We start from the raw sequence: 25,764 nt of genomic DNA, 5'->3' as shown, positions 1-25,764 counted from the left end.
TCTCGCTAGAAAAATGAAAAGACTCAAGCTGGCAAAAGCAGTAGCACCGCAAAGAACTGTGCGTTCTTCGAAATCCCAAATCCACAAGGAGAGTCCAATTGTGTCGGTTGCGATGCCTGACCTTCCCAACACTGGACGTGAAGAGCATGCGCCTTCCACCATTTGCACGCCCCCTGCAAGTGCTGGAAGGAGCACCCGCAGTCCAGTTCCTGATAGTCAGATTGAAGATGTCAGTGTTGAAGTACACCAGGATGAGGAGGATATGGGTGTTGCTGGCGCTGGGGAGGAAATTGACCAGGAGGATTCTGATGGTGAGGTGGTTTGTTTAAGTCAGGCACCCGGGGAGACACCTGTTGTCCGTGGGAGGAATATGGCCGTTGACATGCCTGGTGAAAATACCAAAAAAATCAGCTCTTCGGTGTGGAGGTATTTCAACAGAAATGCGGACAACAGGTGTCAAGCCGTGTGTTCCCTTTGTCAAGCTGTAATAAGTAGGGGTAAGGACGTTAACCACCTCGGAACATCCTCCCTTATACGTCACCTGCAGCGCATTCATAATAAGTCAGTGACAAGTTCAAAAACTTTGGGTGACAGCGGAAGCAGTCCACTGACCAGTAAATCCCTTCCTCTTGTAACCAAGCTCACGCAAACCACCCCACCAACTCCCTCAGTGTCAATTTCCTCCTTCCCCAGGAATGCCAATAGTCCTGCAGGCCATGTCACTGGCAATTCTGACGAGTCCTCTCCTGCCTGGGATTCCTCCGATGCATCCTTGCGTGTAACGCCTACTGCTGCTGGCGCTGCTGTTGTTGCTGCTGGGAGTCGATGGTCATCCCAGAGGGGAAGTCGTAAGACCACTTTTACTACTTCCACCAAGCAATTGACTGTCCAACAGTCCTTTGCGAGGAAGATGAAATATCACAGCAGTCATCCTACTGCAAAGCGGATAACTGAGGCCTTGGCATCCTGGGTGGTGAGAAACATGGTTCCGGTATCCATCATTACTGCAGAGCCAACTAGAGACTTGTTGGAGGTACTGTGTCCCCGGTACCAAATACCATCTAGGTTCCATTTCTCTAGGCAGGCGATACCGAAAATTTACACAGACCTCAGAAAAAGAGTCACCAGTGTCCTAAAAAATGCAGCTGTACCCAATGTCCACTTAACCACGGACATGTGGACAAGTGGAGCAGGGCAGGGTCAGGACTATATGACTGTGACAGCCCACTGGGTAGATGTATGGACTCCCGCCGCAAGAACAGCAGCGGCGGCACCAGTAGCAGCATCTCGCAAACGCCAACTCTTTCCTAGGCAGGCTACGCTTTGTATCACCGCCTTCCAGAATACGCACACAGCTGAAAACCTCTTACGGCAACTGAGGAAGATCATCGCGGAATGGCTTACCCCAATTGGACTCTCCTGTGGATTTGTGGCATCGGACAACGCCAGCAATATTGTGTGTGCATTAAATATGGGCAAATTCCAGCACGTCCCATGTTTTGCACATACCTTGAATTTGGTGGTGCAGAATTTTTTAAAAAACGACAGGGGCGTGCAAGAGATGCTGTCGGTGGCCAGAAGAATTGCGGGACACTTTCGGCGTACAGGCACCACGTACAGAAGACTGGAGCACCACCAAAAACTACTGATCCTGCCCTGCCATCATCTGAAGCAAGAAGTGGTAACGAGGTGGAATTCAACCCTCTATATGCTTCAGAGGTTGGAGGAGCAGCAAAAGGCCATTCAAGCCTATACAATTGAGCACGATATAGGAGGTGGAATGCACCTGTCTCAAGCGCAGTGGAGAATGATTTCAACGTTGTGCAAGGTTCTGCTGCCCTTTGAACTTGCCACACGTGAAGTCAGTTCAGACACTGCCAGCCTGAGTCAGGTCATTCCCCTCATCAGGCTTTTGCAGAAGAAGCTGGAGACATTGAAGGAGGAGCTAACACGGAGCGATTCCGCTAGGCATGTGGGACTTGTGGATGGAGCCCTTAATTCGCTTAACAAGGATTCACGGGTGGTCAATCTGTTGAAATCAGAGCACTACATTTTGGCCACCATGCTCGATCCTAGATTTAAAGCCTACCTTGGATCTCTCTTTTCGGCAGACACAAGTCTGCTGGGGTTGAAAGACCTGCTGGTGAGAAAATTGTCAAGTCAAGCGGAACGCGACCTGTCAACATCTCCTCCTTCACATTCTCCCGCAACTGGGGGTGCGAGGAAAAGGCTCAGAATTCCGAGCCCACCCGCTGGCGGTGATGCAGGGCAGTCTGGAGCGACTGCTGATGCTGACATCTGGTCCGGACTGAAGGACCTGACAACGATTACGGACATGTCGTCTACTGTCACTGCATATGATTCTCTCACCATTGAAAGAATGGTGGAGGATTATATGAGTGACCGCATCCAAGTAGGCACGTCACACAGTCCATACTTATACTGGCAGGAAAAAGAGGCAATTTGGAGGCCATTGCACAAACTGGCTTTATTCTACCTAAGTTGCCCTCCCACAAGTGTGTACTCCGAAAGAGTGTTTAGTGCCGCCGCTCACCTTGTCAGCAATCGGCGTACGAGGTTACATCCAGAAAATGTGGAGAAGATGATGTTCATTAAAATGAATTATAATCAATTCCTCCGCGGAGACATTGACCAGCAGCAATTGCCTCCACAAAGTACACGGGAGCTGAGATGGTGGATTCCAGTGGGGACGAATTGATAATCTGTGAGGAGGGGGATGTACACGGTGATATATCGGAGGATGATGATGAGGTGGACATCTTGCCTCTGTAGAGCCAGTTTGTGCAAGGAGAGATTAATTGCTTCTTTTTTGGGGGGGTCCAAACCAACCCGTCATATCAGTCACAGTCGTGTGGCAGACCCTGTCACTGAAATGATGGGTTGGTTAAAGTGTGCATGTCCTGTTTTGTTTATACAACATAAGGGTGGGTGGGAGGGCCCAAGGACAATTCCATCTTGCACCTCTTTTTTCTTTTATTTTTCTTTGCGTCATGTGCTGTTTGGGGAGGGTTTTTTGGAAGGGACATCCTGCGTGACACTGCAGTGCCACTCCTAAATGGGCCCGGTGTTTGTGTCGGCCACTACGGTCGCTAATCTTACTCACACAGCTACCTCATTGCGCCTCTTTTTTTCTTTGCATCATGTGCTGTTTGGGGAGGGTTTTTTGGAAGGGACATCCTGCGTGACACTGCAGTGCCACTCCTAAATGGGCCCGGTGTTTGTGTTGGCCACTAGGGTCGCTTATCTTACTCACACAGTCAGCTACCTCATTGCGCCTCTTTTTTTCTTTGCGTCATGTGCTGTTTGGGGAGTGTTTTTTGGAAGGGCCATCCTGCGTGACACTGCAGTGCCACTCCTAAATGGGCCCGGTGTTTGTGTCGGCCACTAGGGTCGCTAATCTTACTCACACAGCTACCTCATTGCGCCTCTTTTTTTCTTTGCGTCATGTGCTGTTTGGGGAGGGTTTTTTGGAAGGGACATCCTGCGTGACACTGCAGTGCCACTCCTAAATGGGCCCGGTGTTTGTGTCGGCCACTACGGTCGCTAATCTTACTCACACAGCTACCTCATTGCGCCTCTTTTTTTCTTTGCGTCAAGTGCTGTTTGGGGAGGGTTTTTTGGAAGGGACATCCTGCGTGACACTGCAGTGCCACTCCTAAATGGGCCCGGTGTTTGTGTCGGCCACTAGGGTCGCTTATCTTACTCACACAGTCAGCTACCTCATTGCGCCTCTTTTTTTCTTTGCGTCATGTGCTGTTTGGGGAGTGTTTTTTGGAAGGGCCATCCTGCGTGACACTGCAGTGCCACTCCTAGATGGGCCCGGTGTTTGTGTCGGCCACTAGGGTCGCTAATCTTACTCACACAGCTACCTCATTGCGCCTCTTTTTTTCTTTGCGTCATGTGCTGTTTGGGGAGGGTTTTTTGGAAGGGACATCCTGCGTGACACTGCAGTGCCACTCCTAAATGGGCCCGGTGTTTGTGTCGGCCACTAGGGTCGCTAATCTTACTCACACAGCTACCTCATTGCGCCTCTTTTTTTCTTTGCGTCATGTGCTGTTTGGGGAGGGTTTTTTGGAAGGGACATCCTGCGTGACACTGCAGTGCCACTCCTTGATGGGCCAGGTGTTTGTGTCGGCCACTAGGGTCGCTTAGCTTAGTCATCCAGCGACCTCGGTGCAAATTTTAGGACTAAAAATAATATTGTGAGGTGTGAGGTATTCAGAATAGACTGAAAATGAGTGGAAATTATGGTTTTTGAGGTTAATAATAATATGGGATCAAAATGACCCCCAAATTCTATGATTTAAGCTGTTTTTTAGGGTTTTTTGAAAAAAACACCCGAATCCAAAACACACCCGAATCCGACAAAAAAAATTCGGTGAGGTTTTGCCAAAACGCGGTCGAACCCAAAACACGGCCGCGGAACCGAACCCAAAACCAAAACACAAAACCCGAAAAATTTCCGGCGCTCATCACTACCTTCTCCACAGCTGGGGGAGTAAATTTGCGCCACAGGTTGCGGCTTCGTGTCAACAATGCGCGTGCATAGTGTGCGACACTGATGCACGCATACTCCCACTGGTCATGAGCCTTAGTGAGCACTCTCAGGTATACTAATTTGCCCAATTAGCTATTGAACAGTTCTCATTAAGGAAGATGAGATGGTTCTCCGTAATCATACTGGCATTCCAGACATTCCTGCCCTATTTACCCCAGAGATTGATCCAGCTCTCACTTCACTCATTTGGGGATAAGGCCCAGAGTGATTCATTTGATAAATTACTGAAAAAATTAAGTTTAAAGTTTCAGATGCTGTAGGTCCTCTGTTATTTGTCCTAGACTATGCAGAAAAAGAAGGTTCCCCGGGAACTTCCAAGATGGCCCTCTTAAAAGCTATTATCATGGCTACACTGATGACTGTCCAGACCTTTGAGTTCATCTCCAATTCCCACAGAACTTGTTGGCTAGCTACTGCAGGTCTGCCTAATCTAGCTCTCAGACTAGTAGACATTTTTGGCCTCAACTTTATAGACAAGTAAAAGTCCGCTATAAAGCCTGCAAATCCTTTGCAGACCTTAAGGACCCTTAGCCCTCCAAATGGTCCTTTCATCAGGAGGGTCATTCTGCCGGAACCAGCAGACCAGAGACCAGCAGGACACCCCCAGATCTTTCAGAGGAGGTCTATCCTGGACACGGATCAGGATAGGCACAATGGGGGTCATTCTGACCTGATCGCTCGCTGCAGTTTATCTCAGGACAGCGATCAGGTCAGAACGTCGCAGTGCGCCAGCGCATGGCTGACAGCTGACGGCTGTCATTGCCTAGCAATCACCTCTGCCTGATTGACAGGTAGAGGCGGTCGCTGGGAGGGAGGGGTGGCACGGCGGTGTTTGGCCACCATTTTGTGGGCGCGGTCCGGCCAACGCAGGCATGGCCGGACCATGCGGGGGGTGGGCCGCAGCAACTGCGTGATGTCACACTCAGCCGCTGCGAGTCGGGCAGCGATAAGTAGCTCCATTTAGCACAGCTACGATCAACTTGGAATGACCCCCAATGTCCGGTAGTGCATTCACCTCCAGAAAAGAAAGATAATACAATTAGTCACTTATCTTCACAACCTCCTCCTTGTCTTTTCCAACCAATAGCTTCCTGGAGGCAGATCACCACAGACCGGTGGTTGCTAAAGATTGTGGAAAAGGTATAGCCCTCCCTCTTTTCTATTTTCTATATGAGATACTGTATTTCCCTGTGTGTGTGTGTGTGTGTGTGTGTGTGTGTGTGTGTGTGTCTGTGTCTGCTGTTTGTGTAGTAGGAGTGTGTTTTGTTCGTCTTTAATTTTCTGTATTATCTGTTTTGTTTGTGATGTCTGTGTCAGAGGTTAGTGAGGTGGGGGAGGTGGAGGAGTTGTCAGTTCATGCACCAGACTCTTCTGGGGAAGACCAAGACAGGTCGTAACAGGAAATTCACGTTTGCTGAAAATATGGCCCTGGTGCGTGAGGTTATGAAGCACCACCGGCAGCTCTCTGGGCATGAGGCTGCCAAGGTCTCCAGCTGCAAGAAGAATGCCATCTGGGGAAAGGTGGTGTCTGCTGTGAATTGTGAAGACATCCTGCGCAGGACGGATGACACCTGCAGGATGCATTTTTATAAAATGAAGCACCGTGTCAAGGCCAAAATTTCTAAGGAGGCCAAGTCATCACTGCAGACAGGAGGTGACTCCCCTTACATCTCCACCTACCTAGAATACGAGGAGCCCCAGAGGTGGTCCAGGGCGCTTATTTGAGGGACTCAGATGTCCCAAGGAAGGTTGGTAAGTATTCACACATTTTGCTGTATGCTTTTTAAAAAAAAAATGTTTTTGTAATTTTTTTAAGTGCTTCATGTATTCTGATTGTGTGATATGGAAGTTAATGTCATGTTAATTCAGTGATCTTGACTTATACTGTTTTTGTTTCTCTTAAAAAGTATTTTTTTATGGTAATTTGTCACAATATTTGTTAGCTGGAAATACTGTATAGGTTAGTACTGGACAACCTATATCTCTTCAGCTGTTGTGAAACAACAAGGCCCAGCACAGTTTTGCTATTATGGAATACTGAAACTGTGTTTCATCATGCTGGGTTGTGTAGTTTCTCCAAAGCTGAAGTGCCACAGGGTGGGCAGGCATGGGTTTTTTTATTTTAAGTTGTGTGAAATCCTTTTTGACATCACTGTATTTATTAATCTGTGGTTTAATATATTTGTGGTAATGTGCATGTCATTATGGGCGTGTTTTTCCCTTTGAGTTGTTAGGTTTGTTCTGTTTTTGTACTTATTGTGGTTTGGGTTGTGTTATATGTGCCAATTTCATTTTTATTTTGAGTAGGCTGTTTTTGTGGCTCCTTTGTTAGGGTGCAGATATACATCATGTGCATTTCTTTATATTGCACTATTGCTTTTGTTTCTGCATACCACACATACATATTCTGTATGTGTGAAATGGTCTTGTTGTAATTTCTGTTACAATCCTATACAGTTTTGCAATATTTTCTTCTGACACCTATTTTGGCATAGCCTGTAAAATGCAGTACTCATTGGCTCGTAGTGGTCCCCACTCCACCTGTAAATGTTTATGTGTTGTGTGAAGTTATTTTTCTCCATGCCAATACTCAATGTTATTATTTACTAACACCAATTGTCTTTATGGGCATGCTAGGACTTGTAGTTTCAGCATGCCTTACTTATTGTTTGCATGCATTGTGTTTAATCCTCACGTATCCTTATGGTGCTTATGTAATATTTTGTCAAACCAAAAACAACTTAAAAAAAAAAAAATCATAAATCTACCAAAACAAAAATGGGAAAAATGTTACTTAGGGGGTAATTCAGACTTGATCGTAGATGTGCTAAAGTTAGCACATCTGCGATCGCTTTCACAGACATGCGGGGGGACGCACAGCACAGGGCTAGTCCATCCCACATGTCTAGCTGTGCCCCCCTGCACAGGCACACAGCGGCGATGCTTTTGTGCCTGAAGCTGCGCGCTAGCAGGGAGCTACCCATCACTCTCCGGGTTGCAGCAGCCACCGCGGCTTGCCCCCGCACTGTCCGGGCATGCCTGTGTTGCCTGGACTGCGCCCCCAAAACAGCGGCCACCCCCTCCCACCCAGAGAACGCCTCTGCCTGTCAATCAGGCAGAGGCAATCGCTGGGCGAAAGTGCACAGCAGCGAATAGGTCTGCATTAGCCCCAGGGCTGGTTCTATACTTTGTGGCACCCAGGGCGAAAGTTTCCTGTGGCACCCTAACCCCCCCTCCCCCGCACGCCGAGAGCACGCACCCCAAAATAGCGGCATGGCTTCTTCATAGGGAAGGGGCGTGGCTTCTCACAGTTATCCCCCTGTACTTGTGCCCCCTGCAGCTGTGCCCCCAGTAGTTGTGCCCCCAGTAGCTGTACCCCCAGCAGCTGTGCCCCCAGTTCTTTTTCCCCCAGTAGCTGTTCCCCCTGTAGTAGTGCCCCCTGTAGTAGTGCCCCTTGTAGCTGTGCCCCCAGTAGCAGTGCCCCCTATAGTAGTGCCCCCAGTAGCTGTGCCCATTGCAGCTGTGCCCCCAGTTGATTTGCACCCTGTAGCAGTGCCCCCAGTATGTGCCCCCTGTAGTTGTGCCCCCCTGTAGATTTGCCCCTGTAGCTGTTTCCCCAGTAGCTGTGCCCCCAGTTAATTTACCCCCAGTAGCTGTTCCCCCTGTACCAGTGCCCCTTGTAGCTGTGCCCCCTGTAGTAGTGCCCCCTGTGGTTGTGCCCCTTGTAGCTGTGCCCCCAGTAGCAGTGCCCCCTATAGTAGTGCCCCCAGTAGCTGTGCCCCTTGTAGCTGTGCCCCCAGGTGATTTGCACCCTGTAGCAGTGCCCCCAGTATGTGCCCCCTGTAGTTGTGCCCCCCTGTAGATTTGCCCCAGTAGTTGTGCCCCCTGTAGCTGTGCCCCCAGTAGCTGTGCCCCCAGTTAATTTGCCCCCTGTAGCTGTTCTCCCTGTAGCAGTGCCCCTTGTAGCTGTGCCCCATGTAGCTGTGCCCCCAGTAGCTGTTCCCCATGTAGCAGTGCCCCCTGTAGTCCTGTCTCCTGTATATCTGCCCTCAGTAGCTGTGCCCCCTGTAGTAGCGCCGCTTTGAAACCCTTAAAAAAAAACCACAATACTTACCAGCCTCACTCCTGCTTCCGGACCGCTGCTGCCGCTGCTGTCTCCGGGCGCCGGCTCCGCTCTATGGAAGAGACATCATGATGTCTCTCCCATAGCAGCACCGCACTGACACTAGGGCCAATATTTACTAAAAATCCGAGTTTGTCCGATTTGTGTTTTTTTTTCTAAGTCCCAACACGGGAATTCACTAAGCACAAATCTCGGCAGTGTTTGGGCTATTCGTAATGGTTTGAATGACAAAGTTCAGATATACGAATGAATAGACCATCGGTCAAACGCGGCTGCTATTTCATACAACACGGGTATTCACTATTCATTCGTATTTGGGTGTTAGTCTCTGAATGCTCAAGTGCGGGTGTATTTTTTTGCGAATCGTTAAAAATGCAGCAAAAAAATAGACCTGCTTTTTCCAGTCGAGTTTGGATAACCATGCACGGATCAGTGAGATCTGTGCATGGTTATCTATGGGAAAGGGTCTGTTTACTGTAAAAACTGGGGGGAAAAATTGCGTGGGGTCCCCCCGCCTAAGCATAACCAGCCTCGGGCTCTTTGAGCCGGTCCTGGTTGAAAAAATATGGGGGAAAAAATTACAGGGGTTCCCCCATATTTGATCAACCATAATCAGGCTCTGCGCCTGGTCCTGGTGCCAAGTATATGGGAAACAAAAAGCGTAGGGGTCCCCCGTATTTTTGGAACCAGCACCGGGCTCCACTAGTCAGAGAGATAATGCCACAGCCGGGGTACACTTTTATCTTAGTCCCTGCGGCCCTGGCATTGAATCACTAACTAGTCACCCCTGGCCGGGGTACCCTGGAGGAGTGGGAACCCCTTAAATCAAGGGGTCCCCCCCTCCAGCCACCCAAGGGCCAGGGGTGAAGCCCGAGGCTGTCCCCCCCATCCAAGGGCGGCGGATGGGGGGCTGATAGCCTTGTGAAAAAAATAGAATATTGTTTTTTGTAGCAGTACTACAAGTCCCAGCAAGCCTCCCCCGCAAGCTGGTACTTGGAGAACCACAAGTACCAGCATGCGGGGGAAAAACGGGTTCGCTGGTACCTGTAGTACTAATACAAAAAAAATACCCAACAAAAAAGAGGACACACACACCGTGACAGTAAAACTTTATTACATACATGCACACCTACATACATACATACTTACCTATGTTCACACGAGGCTCGGTCCACTTCTCCATGTAGACTCCACGGGGTACATGAGAAAAAAATTATACTCACATAATCCAGGGTAGCTTCTGTCCTCTTTGTAATCCACGTACTTGGCAAAAAAAACAAACCGAAAAAGCCGAACCACGCACTGAAAGGGGTCCCATGTTTACACATGGGACCCCTTTCCCCAACTGCTGGGACCCCCCTGACTTCTGTCAAAGAGGGTCCCTTCAGCCAATCAGGGAGCGCCAGGTCGTGGCATTCTCCTGATTGGCTGTGCGCTCCTGTAGTGTGATTGAGGCTGCGCACTGAAGATACAATGTAGTGCATAGGCGCTCCATTGTATCCAATGGTGGGAACTTTGCGGTCAGCGGTTGACCGTGAGCAACCTCACCGCTGACCGCAAAGTTCCCACCATTGGATACAATGCAGCGCCTATGCGCTACATTGTATCTCTGCCGTGCGCAGCCTGACTGACAGCTCAGGAGCGCACAGGCAATCAGGAGAGTGTCACGACGTGGCGCTCCCTGATTGGCTGAAGGGACCCTCTGTGACAGGAGTCACGGGGGGTCTCGACAGTCGGGGAAAGGGGTCCCATGTGTAAACATGGGACCCCTTTCAGTGCGTGGTTCGGGTTTTTCGGTTTGTTATTTTGCCAAGTACGTGGATTACAAGCTCAGAAGAGGACCGATCTACACTGGATTTTTGTGAGTATAATTTTATTTTCAGGTACCCCATGGATTCTACTTGGAGAAGTGGACCGACCCTCGTGTGAACACAGGTAAGTATGTGTGAATGTAGGTGTGCATGTATGTAATAAAGTTTTACTTTCAAGGTGTGTGAGTTCTGTTTTTATTTGGGTATTTTTTTTGTAGTAGTACTACAGGTACCAGCGGGCCCATTTTTCCACCGCATGCTAGTACTTGTGGTTCTCCAAGTACCAGCTTGCGGGGAGGCTTGCTGGGACTTGCAGTACTGCTACAAAAAACAATATTCTTATTTTTACACATGGCTATCAGCCCCCCATCCGCAGCCCTTGGATGGGGGGGACAGCCTCAGGCTTCACCCCTGGCCCTTGGGTGGCTGGAGGGGAGGACCCCTTGATTTAAGGGGTCCCTACTCCTCCAGGGTACCCCGGCCAGGGCTGACTAGTTAGTGATTTAATGCCAGGGCCGCAGGGACCTATATAAAAGTGTCCCCCGGCGTGGCATTATCTCTCTGACTAGTGGAGCCCGGTGCTGGTGTTAAAAATACGGGGGACCCCTACGCTTTTTGTCCCCCGTATTTTTGGCACCAGGACCAGGTGCAGAGCCCGGTCCTGATCAAATATGGGGGAACCCCTGTCAATTTCCCCCCCATATTTTTGCAACCAGGACCGGCTCAAAGAGCCCGAGGCTGGTTGTGCTTAGGAGGGGGGACCCCAGGCAATTTTTTTCTTGATTTTTAACACTTTAATTTTTTTTTTAAAGGTGCACAATGAAGCCCTGCATGGATCTCACAGATCCGGCCGGGATTCCTTGTGTTTTGTCAGGTGTTTTGTCACTCCCGTAAAACATTGCCTGACATTACGAATCACATCGACATTGGAAAAGACGAATGTTGCAAACTCGGCAGCTTAGTAAATGACTGTATCAGGATTCAAAAAGTTGCAGTAAAATGCACCCGATACCATTCGAGTTCAAACACCCTTAAAAACGGCTAAAACACGAATATTAGTAAATATACCCCAAGGTGTCAATTTTGACCTCTAGCGTCAGTCAGCGATGCCGACTGCAGCGGGAGCACACGGCACTCGCTGCAGCCGGGGGGCGGGGAGCGTGGCGGGAGGATTAGTAGTAGCTCTTGCTACGGCGGCAGCGGCGGTGCCCTCAGGGTAGCCTGCTTGCCCGTGGCAAGAGCCACTACTTGCTTAGCCCCTTAGTTCAACATCCATCATTTATTGTAACAACAGTGGTCATTGATAGTGAAAGAACATTTCTACTGAAATTAGTTTTTATTCACAATTATGTTTCTCATTATTATGCTGACATCATGCGTGTAGTTTTTTAGAAAAAAATAATCCTAAAACAAATATCTTTGCTAATTAAGGACAGAAAAAACATAAGTTATTTGAATTAATAATTTTTTTGTTCAAACATTTTCAGCCCAGAAGAAGTCTACTGCCACCTCTGTCTCTGCACAGCCCCAGGATGAGGATGAAGATGTTTTTGGTAAGTGCAATCACAATGGGGTAATTCAGAGTTGATCGTAGATGTGCTAAACTTAGCACATCTTCAATCAGTTACTCTGACATGCGGTAGGACGCCCAGCCTGTCAGGCCATACCCCCCCTGCACAAGTACAAAAGCATCGCACAGCAGCAATGACTAGTAGCTCTGTTGCCCGGACCGCGCCCCCAAAACGGTGGCCAAACGCCGCTGGCCCACCCAGCGAACTCTTCTGCCTGTCAATCAGGCAGAGGCGATGGCTGGGCTGAGATGCTGATAGCCTCTCTGGCATGTACATGCGCACTGCGGCACATTCGAATGCGCAGTTCAGACCTGATTGCCCGCTATGCGAAAACGACAGCAGTGATCAGATCTGAATTAGCCCCAATGAGTGTTAGCTCCACACTCAACAAAAAACAAAAGGGTAGTAATTGATTTATTTTTTAAGGCCCATCAGCCCCCATAAGTCCACCACAGTGGCAAATCTCGCATGTGTCATCCAGGCTTCCAAGCCGCATATTGGACTCCCCATAACCGCAATCTACACAAAGTCCACAGATTGGTGGTGAGTAGCATTCCTATAAATGGGGTGCAAAAAAAAATCACACACACACCCAGGGGTTAAAGTGAGCCGGAACGAGGTGGAACTGCGTTCTGCCAGTTCCATTTGGAGACAGAACCAGTTCTGCCTCCTTCAGCTCACCGAACCCAGAATGTCCGCCAGTGTTCAGGGAGGTGCCAGATATTTTGTTAACAGCGAGTGCACTGCTCCTTCCTCACAGCATCAGCTAGAGGCAGGAGCTCACTTCTGAGCTCTGTCTTCCGGCTCCCGAGTCATGCAGTGTGCATGTCTTGCTAATCGCCTCTGCCTGTATTGTACTGCACCTTCCCATCTCATTAACGCCTGTCCTGAGCGTCCGGGAAACTCCAAGTCCTAGCCCGCCAAGGAGAGGGTCGGCTAGGAGTGATGAATTCCTCTCCATCTTTAAATGATTGCAACCTCTCAGTTTCTCTTCAAGTGGCTCAACGCACCAAGAATCTTATTGCCTTGTTGGATTCTGTAGCAGCCGGGAACTTTATAACGGAGAGGCTCATTAAGCAGTGGTCTCTACCCACTGAGAGACTGCCATCTCCTATATCTTTAACTGCTGTGGACGGTAGTAAAATTTCCGATGCAATGATTACCTCCAAGACCCTACCTATCTGTCTGAAGGTAGGGGTTCTGCATACAGAACTGATTTACTTTCTGGTAATCCCAAGGGCCACTCCATGGCTTCAACTTCATAATCCTCAAAGTTGATTGGAAGACTACCCATATCCTGGCATGGGGTCCTTCCTGTTCTGAGATGTGTCTACGTAAAGTGCTTCCAGTTTGCAAATCTTCCTCTAAATCTCCTGATGTTCCACCTTTTCCATATCAAGATTTCACTGATGTATTCAGCAATCCTCAGCCGATATTCTTCCTCCCCATAGAGAATGGGGTTGCCCTATTGATCTCATTCCAGGGAAAACTCCTCCTCGTGGATGCACGTATCCATTATCGTTGCCTTAGACCAGTGATTTTCAACCTTTTTTTAGTCACGGCACACCGAATAATATTTTAAAATTCCCAGGGCACACCATCAGTTCCCCACAGAAAAAAAAACAAAAAACACACATTGGCCCTCACAGTAAAGAAAAATCCACACATACATTGGCCTACACAGTTGCTCCCCACATAAATCATGTTGCTCACACATAAATCAATCACATTTCTCCCCACATAAATCGTATTGCTCCCCACATTAATTATTCACATTGTTCCCCCCATTTATCCATATAAATCCTTATTCTCCCCACACAAATCTTATTGTTCCCCACAGGAGAAATAAAATAACAAATATTAGCCCCTACCGGTCAGCTGTCCTCCTCCCTGTCCCTCGGTTGCGGGCGTTCATAGTGGAGTGCTGCAAATACTGAGCAGGGGGCGGTTGGGCAGGTGTGGATGTGGGTTGGCAAGGAAAGCTGTGTATGCAGGCGGGAACTGGAAGATGTGTAAGCAGGCAAGTGGGCTGGCTGGGTGGTAGACGCGGCAGCAGTGACCTATGATATCACACCGCCGCGTCTTCAAGTCATAGGTCACGGCCGGAGCATGACTGATCCTCTAAAAAGAGCCCGGGCCAACAGTTCACTCTGAAGGTGCAAGACACTGCTCTGGCTCCGCGGCACACCTTGCAACTGGTCGCGGCACACTAGTGTGCCACGGCACACTGGTTGAAAAAGCCTGCCTTAGACCCACTCCATGGAAGAGTATATTAAGGAGAATCTGGCTAAGGGTTTCATCTGGCCCTCATCTTCTCCAGCTGGCGCAGGCTTCTTCTTCACAAAGAATAAAGATGGCGGCCTGCGGCCTTGTATTGATTACCAGGGTCTGAATGACCTCTCAGTGAAAAATCGGTACCCTCTGCCGATTATCACCGAGCTATTTGACCGTGTCAGTGGAGCCACTATTTTTACAAAGTTAGATTTGAGGGGTGCTTATAATCTCATCCGAATCCGGAAGGGTGACGAGAGGAAGACTGCTTTTAACACCCGTGACGGACATTATGAGTACCTCGCCATGCCTTTTGGACTCAGCAATGCTCCAGCGGTATTCCAACACTTTGTGAATGAAATCTTCAGAGACATTCTCTATCGACATGTTGTGGTCTATCTCGATGATATCCTTATCTTCGCAAATGATCTAGAGGAACATCAGTTCTGGGTGAAAGAAGTTTTGTCTCGTCTTCGTGTCAATCATCTGTATTGCAAACTGGAAAAATGCGTCTTTGTAGTGAAATCCATTCCATTTCTAGGGTACATTGTGCCTGGGTCTGGCTTAGAGATGGATCCTGAGAAACTTCAAGCTATTCGAGAATGGCCAATTCCTTTGACCCTTAAGGGCATCCAGAGATTCTTAGGAATCGCCAATTACTACAGGAAATTTGAGATTTTTCCACTATTGTAGCACCAGTTACTGCTCTTACCAAGAAAGGTGCCAATCCTTCCAAATGGTCAGAAGAAGCTGTTCAAGCCTTCCATCAGTTGAAACTAGTGATGTGCACCGGAAATTTTTCGGGTTTTGTCTTTTGGTTTTGGATTCGGTTCCACTGCCGTGTTTTGGATTCGGACGCGTTTTGGCAACACCTCCCTGAAATTTTTTTGTCGGATTCGGTGATTTTTTTCAAAAAACCCTCAAAAACAGCTTAAATCATAGAATTTGGGGGTCATTTTGATCCCATAGTATTATTAACCCCAATAACCATAATTTCCACTCATTTCCAGTCTATTCTGAACACCTCACAATATTATTTTTAGTCCTAAAATTTGCACCGAGGTCGCTGGATGACTAAGCTAAGTGATCCAAGTGGCCGGCACAAACACCTGGCCCATCTAGGAGTGGCACTGCAGTGTCAGACAGGATGGAACTTCAAAAAATAGTCCCCAAACAGCACATGATGCAAAGAAAAAAAGAGGTGCACCAAGGTCGCTGGATGGCTAAGCTAAGTGACCCAAGTGGCCGACACAAACACCTGGCCCATCTAGGAGTGGCACTGCAGTGTCAGACAGGATGGCACTTCAAAAATAGTCCCCAAACAGCACATGATGCAAAGAAAAAAAGAGGTGCACCAAGGTCGCTGGATGGCTAAGCTAAGCGACCCAAGTGGCCGACACAAACACCTGGCCCATCTAGGAGTGGCACTGCAGTGTCAGACAGGATGGCACTTCAAAAAATAGTCCCCAAACAGTACATGATGCAGAGATATATATATATATATATATATATATATATATATATATAAATAAAAAAACCACTAATAGTGTCTGGCGCTAGTTAATATATAATTGCGGATGGGTGCATATGTCCACAATCACACCTACCCCGCACAGATATTTAAGATATAACTTAATAATATCATTGCTTCTTAAAACTCATGTAATCTATAAAGCAGCAAAAGGTATACTGGCTTGTGGACAGGGGCGGATCCAGAAAAAAATTACAGGGGGGGCACCATAAGGGGCGTGGCTTTGTTGGAATGGGCGTGGCTTCGTTTGAATGGGCGTGGTATTGCAGGAAAAGACTACCTTATACCCCAGTTTTGCAACCTGCACGCCCAGACGTTGGCCACCACAGGAAAGAAAAATAATCCTGATTCATGCCCCTTACATTATTTGTCATTTTTCCTCCTTATAGTAATGCCCAGTATACATTATTCCACATACTGCAATGGCCCTTAGACATTATTCCACACACAATAATGCACATGACACAATATGCACACACTGTAATGCCCCAGACACATTATGCCACACACCGTAATGCCTGTGACACATTATGACAGGAATCGCAATGCCCGTTATACATTATGCTACACACTGCACTGCCCCTGATACATTATAGCACATACAATGTCTGTGACACATTATGCCACACACTGCAATGACCTTGAGACATTATACCACAATGCCCGTGATATAGTATACCATACACCGTAATGCCTGTGACACATACCGCAATGCCCGTTATACCCTATGCCACACACCGCAATGCCCGTTATATATTATGCCACACTGCAATGACCCTGAGACATTATACCACATACCACAATGCCCGTGATATAGTATACCACACACCGTAATGCCTGACACATTATGACACACACCGCAATGTCCGTGATACATTATGCCACACACTGCAATGACCCTGAGACATTATACCACATATCACAATGCCAGCGATATAGTATACCATACACCATAATGCCTGTGACACATTATGACACACACCGCAATGTCCGTGATACATTATGCCACACACCGTAATGCCCATCACACATTAAGTCCTACAGTAAGGCTTCTAATTACTTTTCAAATACCTGCTCGTTGTCAGGGGTTTCATGCACTGGGTGTCATGCTCGTTGCCTGGGGTTTCATGCTCTTGGTTCCATGCACGGTGCCAGGGGTTTTCATGCTCAGGGTGTCATGCTCGTTGCCAGGGGTTTCATGCACTGGGTGTCATGCTCGTTGCCAGGGGTTTCATGCACTGGGTGTCATGCTCGTTGCCAGGGGTTTCATGCACTGGGTGTCATGCTCGTTGCTAGGAGGTAGTCCTTGTTGCTAGGGCTGTGCTCCCAGTGCCACATATGTCCCCAGTGCCAGATATTCCCCCACGGTGCCAGGTACTCACATGCCCCTAGTGCCAAATATAGCCCCCCCCATGTGTGCCAGGTACACATATACCCCCAGTGCCAGATATTCCCCGACAGTGCCACATATGCCCCCAGTGCCAGATATCGCCCCCCCCAGTGCTATATATGCCCCCAGTGCCACATATGCCCCAGTGCCAGATATTCCCCCCCCAGTGCCACATATGCCCCCAGTGCCAGATATCCCCCCCCAGTGCCACATATGCCCCCAGTGCCAGATATCCCCCCCCCCCAGTGCCATATACGCCCCCAGGGCCAGATATTCCCCCCAGTGCCATATATGTCCCCAGTGCCAGATATTCTCCCCCCAGTGCCATATATGCCCCCAGTGCCAGATATTCCCCCCAGTGCCATATATGTCCCCAGTGCCAGATATTCTCCCCCCCCCTCCCTGCCAAATATGCCCCCAGTGCCAGATATTCCCCCCCAGTGCGTCCCCCCCCCCTTCCTCCGCCGCCGCCGCTGCTCCCCCCGCTTCCCTGCTGTTAGGAGGGACACGGAGGGCACAGTGCACGCCTCTCCTGTGTCCCTCCTGTGTCTCCGGCGGCCGCGGGTCACTGTAATAAAGGAAGTGCTCACGAACGGCACTTCCTTCATGAGACCAGCGGCCGCCGGAGACCCAGGAGGGACACAGGAGAGGCGCGCACTGTGCCCTCCGTGTCCCTCCTAACAGCAGGGGAGGAAACGAGACCGCAGACTGACATGCGGACGCTCGTCCGCATGTCAGTCTGCACTAAAAATGACAGGGGGGGCACGTGCCTTGGTGCCCCCCCCCTAAATCCGCCACTGCTTGTGGATATAGCCAACACAATCCCACCTGATTAAAACCAGATGTAAACTTGAACAAACTCTATAACCCCTTGCGCTAATATACTTAATTTGAGGCAACAGGACATGAATGGACTCAATATAGTAGTTTTAATATCTATAAAATCAATCAAATAAGAACACAAAAAAATATATCACTAAACTGAAATAATTAATATGCGCATATATATAAAACCCCAATAATAATTGAGCATAAGAGGTGGATCATATATCTAATAGTGACCACAGTAGGCTACTTGATACTCATAAAATTGATGATGTCCTTATTTTTGTTCTCAAATAGGACAGTCCCATTAGATGTGTTCATAAATATTTCATGAATTAAATATCATATATTGTGGTATAAATGGAGCTTTTTTTTACCAATTGATGAACTTATCCGGATGCTCATAAAAAACGGATGGTTCTTTACTTGTGGGAGAGATGTCCAGAAATCATGGAGGAATTGATATAACACAGAGGTAGAGCAATGGACTACTGTACCGTACTGCTATACATATACTGGTGGTCAGCAAAATTCTGCACTATCCTCCTACTATATACAGCGCACAACTACAATGCAGCACAGGTATGGATGGATAGTATACTTGACGACACAGAGGTAGAGCAATGGACTACTGTACCGTACTACTATATATATACTGGTGGTCAGCAAAATTCTGCACTGTCCTCCTACTATATACTGCGCACAACTACAATGCAGCACATGTATGGATGGATAGTTTACTTGACGACACAGAGGTAGAGCAATGGACTACTGTACCGTACTACTATATATATACTGGTGGTCAGCAAAATTCTGCACTGTCCTCCTACTATATACTGCGCACAACTACAATGCAGCACATGTATGGATGGATAGTTTACTTGACGACGCAGAGGTAGAGCAATGGACTACTGTACCGTACTGCTATATATATACTGGTGGTCAGCAAAATTCTGCACTGTCCTCCTACTATATACTACAATGCAGCACAGATATGGAGCGTTTTTCAGGCAGAGAACGTAGATATTTGCAGCACACTGAGCACAGATATTTGCAGCACACTGAGCACAGATATTTGCAGCACACTGAACACAGAAACTGAGAGAACGCAGCCACGTCCTCTCGCTATCATCTCCAATGCACGAGTGAAAATGGCGGCGACGTGCGTCTCTTTGTATGCAATACGAATCTGCGAGAATACGACAGCGGGATGATGACGTTCGGGCGCGCTCGGGTTAACTGAGCAAAGCGGGAAGATCCGAGGCTGCCTCGGAACCGTGTAAAATAGGTGAAGTTCGGGGGGGTTCGGATCCCGTGGAACCGAACCCGCTCATCTCTAGTTGAAACAAAGGTTAATCTCCGCTCCAGTATTAAAACAGCCAGATATCAGCTCACCTTTTATTCTAGAGGTGGATGCTTCTTCCGTTGAAGTGGGCGCAATTCTGTCTCAAAGAGCCAAAGACGGCCATCTACATCCCTGTGGTTTCTTTTCTTGGAAGTTCTCTCCTGCCGAGCGTAATTAACCATTGGCGATCAAGAACTTTTGGCTATCAAGCTCGCATTGGAAGAGTGGAGTCTGAATCTACTGACAAGCATTATATTATCGATCCAGTGGCATTCTCCGCAGTGAGGATGAACTCTACTCCCCCGCCATGGAAAAGTTATGTAAAAACGGCTCTCAGAAGGAAGCTCTTGCATTGGGCACATTCCTCTCATTTTGCCGGGCACGCAGGCATTCAGAAGACCTTAGAATTTGTGTCCAGATCATACTGGTGGCCGACCCTGAAGAAGGACATTACTGAGTTTGTGGCATCATGTCCAAAATGTGCTCAACACAAAGTACCACGCCAGTCCCCTGCTGGGCAACTGGTTCCATTATCTGTTCCTCATCGTCCATGGACTCACTTATCTATGGATTTTATCATGGTGTAATACATTTAACACCATCTGGGTGGTGGTTGACCGGTTTACTAAGATGGCGCACTTCATTTTCCTTACTGGTCTTCCGTCAGCCTCCAAGTTGACCCAGGTCTTCATTCAGGAGATCTTTCGACTTCATGGCCTTCCTCCGTATTTATATCTCTTCCTCTCTTCCTCTCAAGATGACTGGGTTCAACTCCTCCCATGGGCTGAATTCTGCCACAATAACCAGTATCACTCTTCAACGTCCTCCACGCCATTCTTCACCAACTATGGGTTTCATCCAAAAACTCCAGTTTTCCAACCGCTTCCAGCAACATTAGTTCCTGCAGTTGATAGTACTCTTCATCAGTTTTCAAATAACTGGAAGAATGTTTGTGCAGCTCTTCTGAAAGAATCCTCCAGGTACAAAGAAATTGCGGATAAGAAGCGTCGGGCAATTCCTGCCCTTAAAGTGGGGGATCAACGCGGTGTTGAGTATGAGGTTGCCAAGATCCTGGATTCACACATCCGATATGGTCATCTTCAATGTTTGATTAATTGGAAGGGCTATGGTCCTGAAGAACGTTCCTGGACCAATGCTTCGGATGTCCATACTCCTAAAGTAGTCCGGAATTTCCATGTCAGATTTCCTCAAAAGCCTGGGGGGTGCTGTCACAATCCGGGTAACTAAACACCATTTTCTGCCAGTTACGTGCCTCCTGAGATTGGTTCAGCGTTCCAGGGCCAGGGGTTCAGCTTGCTAGGTGGTGTATTGTTTACATTACCTTGTTTGTTGTTCCACAGCACTGGCTCAGCGGTCTTCTCAGTGATGTCACTTACTACCAGTACGGTGTTCTCAGTCCTGCCGCGGCCAGAGCACGCCACGCGCACGATCTTACGGCATTGGAACTGAAGGTGGCGATCTCTCTGCACTGCAGCTAACGCCGCCATCCCTATGCCGCTGTGTGTGTGAAAGAGTGTGGAGCCTTCTGTTACCACGGCCTTCGCCGCCATTGTAGTTTGGCACATGGTTCTTTACCCCTTCAAACTCTGTCATGGGTGCAGCCATGTTGGATGTAATCACATGTTACTCTTTCCACCAATCTGCTGTGCTGCTGGAGCCTGGGGTAATTGTCAACCAATGCCTGCTTCCCAGCAGGTATAAATATCCTGTCCCAGCAACCAGGAAGCTGTCAGTGCTTCATTTGTCAGTCCGGTGATTCCAGTCTCTCCTCTGCTGTGAATGTTCCAGTCTTTAATTCTTCAGAGACCAGCACCAGTTTAACACCTTGCGGTGCAGCCTGACTTCCCTGCTTTTGCACTCTGTTCTATTGCAGCTTGAGTATCCCTTATCCAAAATGCTTGGGACCAGAGATATTTTGGATATCGGATTTTTCCGTATTTTGGAATAATTGTATACAATAAGGAGATATCATGGTGATGGGACCTAAGTCTAAGCACACAATGCATTTATGTTTCATATACACCCTATACACATAGCCTGAAGGTAATTTTAACCAATATTTTTTATAACTTTGTGCATTAAACAAAGTGTGTCTACAGTCACACAATTCATTTATGTTTCATATACACCTTATACACACAGCCTGAAGGTCATTTAATACAATATTTTTAATAACTTTGTGTATTAAACAAAGTTTGTGTACACTGAGCCATCAAAAAACAAAAGTTTCACTATCTCACTCAAAAAAGTCCGTATTTCGGAATATTCCATATTTCGGAATATTTGGATATGGGATACTCAACCTGTATCAGCTTCCACCAGCAGCTTCTAGTGGTGCCTGGTTTATATTTCCTATCAGGACTTTGCTACTAATATCATTCATATCAACACATATCATCTCAGTGCTACATCTGCGATCCCCAGCATCCACAAGCACTCCCAGCTAAGTTCCTCGGTCACCAGTCTCATCCGGCAACACTCAGAGACTCTCAAGAACTGTCTAATACCTTTTACAAATAACCACTGTGGTATAAGTTTAATTAAAGTCTTAAAAGTTATTTCCAGTTGTCGTGGTCTCGCCTTCGGGCTTTGGTGCTGCAGCTGCTCTGCATATCTAGGAGTTTCATCTTACCTCCTAAGTTCAGCTATCCGTCAGCCCCTGCAACTGAGGCTTCCCACCACCAGTGCCAGCCCTCAGTTGTGACATATGTCACATAGTATGAGCCCAAATTCAAATTACAACACAGGGTATGAGCTGAAATTCACATTATGCCACACGGTATGAGCAGAAATTCACATTACTCCACACAGTATGAGCCCACATTCACATTACGACACACAGTATGAGCCGAAATTCACATTACACTACAGAGTATGACCCGAAATTCACATTACGCCACACAGTATGAGCCCAAATTCACATCATGACACATGTATGAGCCGAAATTCACATTCCGCCAAACAGTATGAAGCCAAAATTCACATTACACCACAGTATTTGCTGAAATTCACATTATGCCAGATGGTATGAGCCCACACACAGGCTCACCAACACCTGGCCACTGCTGCTTGGTCCACTTCACAGTGGCTGCCGGACAGCTCAGGGTACTGAAAATGAATACCACAGAGCCACGCCAGGTCCTGACTGTGCCAGCCGGCTAAGGTCCGCCACTGAGATTAATCATAGCTATAAAATAAAAAAATAAAATAAAATTAACAATGGGTGGGTGGGACAGTTATGTGCCTGGGTTCCTCCCCCTAAATCTGCCACTGCCTCCAGTACACACAGCATAGATTACATTATGTACAGCCCCCCTTCATAATATAATATAGACAGTCCCCCTCCACCATTCCACACCCATATTACATTGTACACAAGCCCCCCTCCCCCCGTGGCACACCCATATACAGCCCCTTCCCCCATAGCACACTTATTCTATATTACATTGTACAAAGCACCCCCTCCTCCATATTTCCCCAAGTAAGCACAGCCCCTACCTGGGTTTCTAATTTATTCCTGTGGATAGCAGGAACTTGGAAGCCAGCCTGGGACAGAGTGGTGAGAGAAGGCAGCCAGGCAGTGTCATGTCTCTCTTGGTGGGAGAGGCAGGCCAGACACTGAGAAGCAATGCCCTGGTAGCAGGACCGGATTAACAATGGGGCTGATGGAGCTGCAGCTCCAGGTTCACTGTCCAAACAGGCCCACAGCACCAGCAGATTGTTGTGCTGCAGTAGTAGATAGGAAAAAAAATTCCTTCTACTGCAGTCTGCCAGTGGCCAACTGATGCCCTGCCCCCTCCCAGCCGCAACACCCCACACCAAGCTGGGGGATCAAGCGCGCCGCCGGTATAGATATTTTACCTAATATGGTGGCGCAGTGGAAGGCTTCCCTAGCTCTTCTGCACCACATATGTAACACTCAGCCTGATTACAGTGTATATTCCTAAAGGAATGTATTGGGTAATTATGGGCTATTACTCTCACCTTGGTACTTCTTACGTATGCTCTCTTTTTCTTACAGCAGGGAAATGATGTTCATAAATATACAACAATAGAAGTACGGGATTAAAACATATTTTCCGGTTTATTTGGTGACCACAGCGTATAATTATACCCTGCAGTAATGCTTACCACAAAACTTAGAAATTTTACAGTTAAGTAGTTATGAATTTTTCATCACAATGTCATTTGCTTGAAAGGAATAAAATTAAGTTTTTATTTTACAGCAACAGTTGATTCCAGCAGAACTCCATCCTGTACAGGAAGAATCTTTGAATTAAGGACAACACATTTCTCAAACATTGAATAATTCAAATAGATGCAATTATGGTAAGCAACTTAAATACCAGCAATACCGTAACCAACAAAACCTCACAATGGTTCCAACTGTATATCCTGCAGACTTGAATCTCAATCACCCCATAGACCGGTCTATTTAAATTACCTATACTCTATAGTACCCAATGGCCATACCGTTGGTGCACATGGAGTTCTTATCCGTTAGCAATTTCCAGTATGCTATATGGCTAGAATGCATTTGTGTCAGACTTGGTTTTGTCTGTTTCCCTGGAGGGGGTGCTAGTGGGTCAGTGGAGGTAGGAGGGAGAAAGTGAGGAGGCTGGATTAAGTTTCTGCGCATGGGCGCAATGATGTTTATTAAACAGAAAGTTCACAAAGGCAGCAGAAATAAACAATAAGGAATGCAATGTCAATGGTACAGCGTGGAAGCTGAAAGTCTATGGCAACAGAGATATGACAATGGATGAATGATAACTGATGAATAATAACTGATGAATGATAACTGATGAATGATAACTTGATAGATGATAATCTGGTATGGGAACCAGAGCAGTTTAAAACATGGAGCCAGCAGAGATGGTAACATACAGCAAACCTGGTAGCAGAGGCAGGAGACTGGCAACGTTCACAGTGCAGGTGATGAGGGACAAGCAGCAAGCAAGCTGCATCACAGGTGAGGAGATGGAATGCACCTGGAGCGAGTCTCTACTGCTAGGCTGAAGCACACTGGGTTGGTGATTAGTGTGAAGCCTGTAAACAGAAGCAGGTGTTGCTGAGGCTTGTAGTTCCACGGAGCTGTGGGAGGATAACCTGGAGCACAAAGTCACAGGTAGGTAACCAGGAACACGGAGGTGTAGGTAGGTAACCAGGAACACGGAGGAACAGGTACCAGATCCAGACACATGGGTCGCAGGAGTGACACAAAGTTCAGGATAACCACAGGCTCACCCTGCAGCTTCTGATATACCCCCTGGTGTGCAGGCATTGGTTGGAGTGGGAAAAGGAGGTGCGGCCAAGCACCGGATTGGCCGCCGTACTCTGACCGATGGAGACTGTCATGGCGGCGCCCATGCCGCGGCCCGGCGGGAACGCGGCGTGCTCACACACCCGCTGTCACAGGAGCGTTCCTAGGCCCAGGATGACGTCTGGCGGCAGAGGTGCGGATGACAGCAGAACGTAGGAACCCCGGACGGAGTCCGCACCGACGGACAGATGTCACTGTGGTGAGTCGATTCCTGACACATTTGTATCTGAAGCACGAACTACTCTCTGCTAAATCCTTTTTTTTCTTGAGTTAAATGAAATCAGTTAATTTGTAATCCACAAGGTAGATAAATATGTGATACGGGGCTGGACTATATTCCACTGTGCGTGGGATATCCCTGGCTGACCTTCGCCTGTGATAGAACTAGCTGCATTCAAAGGTGCGACCACTCCTTAGATACTGCATAAACTTATTGATAGTAATCTCTGTTATATTCCACAGTTTATAATCTACAGATGATAGTTCTTCTGTCTCAACTCCGTATACCCCATGTGAGAGAAGACGGACTTATCCTGTGACTAATCTCAATGCAAACGCTGTAGATGAGGTAAGTCCAACTCTGGACAAAGTTTAATTAATAAACTGGGCTGACTGACTTTTATTATGAGAACTGTTCCTTATTTCCCATGGAGAGGCTAGCGGTATGTGCTACTGTGTTTTACTTTAGTAAATTCCCTTCAGCAGATGTCCGCAGGGTGATGATGTTTAGGGAACTATTAGAACAAATTCCCTTCAGTAAGAGGCCTTTTTATTTTTTCTTAAAACATAAGTACACCCCTGACCTAATATGGGGTATCCGGAGCCGCCTCCCACTCTCCCCTAGGCATTCACTCACTGCTCCGGTTGGTCTCCTAGCCGTCTAGCCGACTCCCCGAGGGCGTCTCCGGGGCCGTCTCTCTCTGCAGTACTCCCCAGTCAGAGCTCTCCTGCCCGCCGCTGACACTGCGGATGCC

At 47.8% G+C, this 25,764-nt stretch overlaps 1 long non-coding RNA gene across 1 annotated transcript; it reads left to right on the top strand.

Annotated features, from left to right (window-relative positions):
• The first annotated feature begins 11,997 nt into the window (after window positions 1–11,997).
• On the top strand, window positions 11,998–25,346 carry LOC135053238 (uncharacterized). The gene is made up of 3 exons (XR_010242661.1): window positions 11,998–12,066; window positions 23,694–23,796; window positions 25,253–25,346. It is a non-coding gene; the product is annotated as an uncharacterized LOC135053238 (long non-coding RNA).
• The last annotated feature ends 418 nt before the right edge of the window (window positions 25,347–25,764 follow it).

Source organism: Pseudophryne corroboree, chromosome 1 (assembly GCF_028390025.1).
Source record: "Pseudophryne corroboree isolate aPseCor3 chromosome 1, aPseCor3.hap2, whole genome shotgun sequence".
In the NCBI taxonomy this organism is placed as follows: domain Eukaryota; kingdom Metazoa; phylum Chordata; class Amphibia; order Anura; family Myobatrachidae; genus Pseudophryne; species Pseudophryne corroboree.
The sequence above is the reverse complement of the archived record's forward strand: the minus strand, read 5'-3'. Positions and strand labels throughout refer to the sequence as shown.